The 4,324-nt window shown below is 44.7% G+C and overlaps 1 pseudogene; it reads left to right on the forward strand.

Annotated features, from left to right (window-relative positions):
- Positions 1-2,609: 2,609 nt before the first annotated feature.
- LOC104986481 lies at positions 2,610-3,206 on the forward strand (annotated as a pseudogene).
- The last annotated feature ends 1,118 nt before the right edge of the window (positions 3,207-4,324 follow it).

A 4,324-nucleotide genomic window follows, 5' to 3' on the forward strand; every position in this document is an offset into this window, starting at 1 on the left:
TGCATTGAAGGCAGATTCTTTACCAACTGAGCTACAAGGGAAGCCTGCATATGGATTTTATCAAAGCCAGTGGTCTCTTTCCTGTTGAGTCTTCTAGCCATCTCTATACTATTTGACCCTGGTGGTCACTACAGAATTTTTTGAGACCTCCTGCCTGCCCCCTTGGTTTTCTTGACTCTGATCCCCTGATACTTCTCTCTCTCTTTCTTCCCAGGCTCTTCATCCTCCTTAGCTTACTCCTTATTCTTCTGTCCTTTGCTTTCCACATTCTACCTTCTCTCCCCCTGAGAAAGGCCACAACACAGTCAACAAAGCAAGCTCAGTCTATCCTTGATCCTGATCTCAAAGGTATCATTATTCTTCCAGCAACCACAAGTCAAATCCTAGATTCTTTTCTGTTTCCTTTCCTGTCTTTCTGAATCCATTCAGTTGCCAAGCATCTCTATTTTTCCCTCAAAACATTTCTCACATGTACCTCCTTCTTTTCCATCTTTCCTCTTGCCATTCAAAAACCAATACCAACCCAGATCTTATCTAGTTTAAGTGGCTAATTCCAATCTATCCTGAGTATTACAGCTGACCTGAAAAGATCACTTTAATCATACCAGATAGTCTTTTTCACCACTCTTTCATCTCCACTCAAAATTCTATTAAGGCTGTTTCCTTCCTCCAAAGGCACTCAAGGGCTTTCATATCTGATTTTCTACATTTGACTTTCCTTCAGGCCCCAACCTAGATTCTCCACCACATGCACGCCTTCTCTGTGTCTATTTTCTCTCCTTTGCATCTGCAGCCTCCCCGGTCTGGAGTGCCATTTCCTGCTGTATTAAAATTCGATCCATTCTAGCTCAAACCTCCACTCCTCCCGGAGGCCTTCCCTGCCCACTCCAGGGTGTAGTTATCATCTTCTCTGAGTTTCTCTGATGATGTTGGTGTGGTCCTTGCAATAGAGCTCTGCCTGTTTGCGGAGTTGGTTGATGCCTACTGGGACACCTGCCTGTGCCTTCAACTCACACCACAGGGCAGAGTTGGTATCTTGTACATCCACTTGGATGACACAGCATAGTGTCATAGCAATTTGGAGTTGGATAGACGTGTTCTCATCCTAACATGTCACTTTCCCACTGGTTGCAAGACCAACCTCTCCTAGACTTCCTCATCTGAAAAATGGCCGTCATAATGGCCTCATAGATTTGTTGTGAAGATTAAATGATAATGTATGCAAATAACTCTGCACAGTGCCTGGCACCCAGTCTACATTCAATAAAAGGTAGAGATTATTATAGTTCCTGGCACCTTCCAGTCTAAGCATTACTTATGCATTCCTACTCATTTGCATAGCCAAATAGTAATTTACATAGACTGTGATATTTTACTATAGGTATATCTGCTTTCAAAACAGCTCTCCTTTCCCAACTTTCCATTTTTATAAATGGCACCACTGTTCCAAGGCTCCCAGGCTGAAACCTTGGCAGTGTACTCAGCTTTTCCTGCTCTTTCATGGGCCAAACTCGTTGGCACTTAACCATGGGCTGTCTGTAACTGTTCTGAGAATGTCTTAACTCCCTGTTGAGACTGTAAATGCTTTAAGAGCAAGAACTCTGACTTATCCTGCCTTGGTATCTATTATACTGGCATAGAGCAGGAACTCAATACATATTTGTTTTCTGACAAGATTCTATCAACAAATTAATTTACAGGGCAGGTGTGAAGGAGATACTACACCAATCTGAAACACTGATCAGATATTCTGTGATTATGTTTTATCCAACATCCCTTCTCCACTCCATGAATTCCTCCTACTCATTAAGGCCCAAGTCAATATTCTCCTTGCTGTTAAGGCCCAAGTTAATAGTCTCCTTGCTGATATCTTCCATAAATATTATTTCCTTTCTTTCATTTAAACTACTTATTTAATTGCATTAAGTTTTAACCACTTTTTAAATTAAAAACTGAAAAAAACTGGAGTTCCTTGATGGTCCAGTGGTTAGGACTTGGGGCTTTCACTGCCGTGGTGGGTTCAATCTGTGGATGGCGAACTAAGAGCCCACACACACAGAGAAAGTACCTGAAAATGATACAGTATAAAGTGACAATTAAATTTTTTCCTCTTAGTTTTATTTCTCAGAGATAACAACTGGGAACACTTTGGTGGGTATCCCTCAAGATCCTTTTCTGTTGCATTAGAAATTAAGAGCCTCTACTAAGACAGTATATAAATTAAACTTTTAAAAATGATTGTGTTTCTCTGAGATTTTACATGTCCCCCAAAATGACCATTTTCTAGGCCATGGGGAAAGGGATTAAAATAAATCCAAGTCGTGAAATAAATGAGTAAAATTCAAATTTGTTCCATGGCAATTCGACAGTGCCTATCACACTGTACAGTTTGTATACACCTCTGCCTCCCAGCTAGATTTATACTAGAGCAGTAACTGACTTCCATTTTTATATTCCCAACACCTATTTTGTACATAGTAAGGATTCAACACATGTTTAGTGAAGAATGACTTAACTGGGGCAGGGGGCAGGCTGCAGTGGCCTGGGCCCAGCCATGGGCACCAACCACCCTGGTGAGCCGGTTTGGCCTGCAGGATGTGCCAGAGCACATGGACATGGAGAAGAGCAACAGCATCCTGGACAGTCCAGACTCAAGGCTTCTCCCTAGTCCCAGCCACTGGTCTCTCTCGGGGCCCAGGGCAGCGAGGAGCTTGAACCAGCCCCCAGGGCTCTGGCCCAATGCAGGATCCCCCCATGGCCCTGAATCCAGCTTCTCTCTCTCCAACCCCCCAGTCTCCAGCTGCTCGCCAAGGTTATGACCCCTGGCCTTTGGCAAAGGAGTGGTGTTTGACCCCTTACCACCAATGGAAGTAAAGTACACATCCTCTATCAAGTACAGCTCAGACTGGCTCTTCATCAACGACGTCCGCCTGTCCCAGGGCTTGGCGGTGGCCTCCTGCAGCCAGATCATCTCCTGGATTCCCAGTTGCACATGGCACATCTACAAGGCGAAGGTGCACTTCCAGCCCCGCCACAAGCCTGCCCGCTGCCTCAGTACCACCATCCTCTATCTCAAGTACCCCAAGGCGTTCTACACCACCACCCTGGATGACAACTACCACAACACCCTGAGGAGGCACCTGTCCAGCATGGAGCTCGAAGTCAGGGAGTTTCTGGGCGGTGTTTACCTGTTGGAAGAGAGCTGATTCGAGCACACTGGGAGGCCAGCCAGCTTTCTGGTCCAAGTAGGGTTGGGCAAGGCTGCCCTCGGGTATCATTCCAGCCCTAGAAGAGTCTAACACAGAAAGTGTGTGTTAGTCACTCAATCAAGTCCAGCTCTTTGCGACCCCATGGACTGCAGCCCACCAGGCTCCTCTGTCCATGGGGATTCTCTAGGCAAGAATACTGGAGTGGGTTGCAGTTCTTTCTCACCCCTAAGCCCAGCCTGAGAAATAACAACATATCACAATAGCTTCTAATTATTGAGGGAATTTGGTTTTTATAATTTTTCCAATTATTTTTTAAAGGAATGTATTTTCTAGTTTGCTATTAACATAGCTTCCCCCAAGGTGTGTTAGTCGCTCAGTCATGTCCAACTCTTTGCTACCCCATGGACTATACAGACCACGGAATTCTCTAGGCCAGAATACTGGAGTGGGTAGCTGTTCCCTTCTTCAGGGGATCTTCCCAATCCAGGGTTCGAACCTGGGTCTCCTGCATTGCAGGCGTATGCTTTACTGTCTGAGCTATTAGGGAAGCCCTAAGCCTCATGACCAAAAAATACAAAAATAGCTAAAGCAAAAGGAAAATGGCCACACTTTGAAATAGGGAGAAGGAGAGAGCTCTTTTTCCATCGGTCAGTTTGTCAGAGAAAGAGCAGAAAAATTATCTGAGATGGAAAAAGTGAGCTTGAAGAAATTTCAGCCTCTGGTGTCTTCACTTCTACAAAAGTGGTGCTCACACAGTGAGCTGTGACACCCAAGTAGATTCTGTCTGTGGAGAGCTGAGTTCCATTCAGGTTTGTTTTTGTTTTTTTAATTTCCATTTGTATTTCCTGTTAACCCAAACCTCTGGAATCCTCTAAATCTTTTTTGTGATATTGAAAAACTCCAAACCACAATATAAGATGCCTTTCAAGAAAGAGAAAAAGGAAACGCTCACCCTGTTCACAGTGGGGTCAGGTCAGCTGGTGGTTGAGTTTGGAGGCAACAGTTTGGTTTCGGCTCCTTCCACAGGTGGGTTCCAAGCTCGGGCTCTGGTGTCATGTCCTGAACTCTTGGCATCTGGTAACATCTCCACAGGCTTGTGTAACTCTCCAGATATG

This window comes from Bison bison, unplaced genomic scaffold (genome assembly GCF_000754665.1).
Source record: "Bison bison bison isolate TAMUID 2011002044 unplaced genomic scaffold, Bison_UMD1.0 scf7180017864068, whole genome shotgun sequence".
NCBI lineage: Eukaryota > Metazoa > Chordata > Mammalia > Artiodactyla > Bovidae > Bison > Bison bison.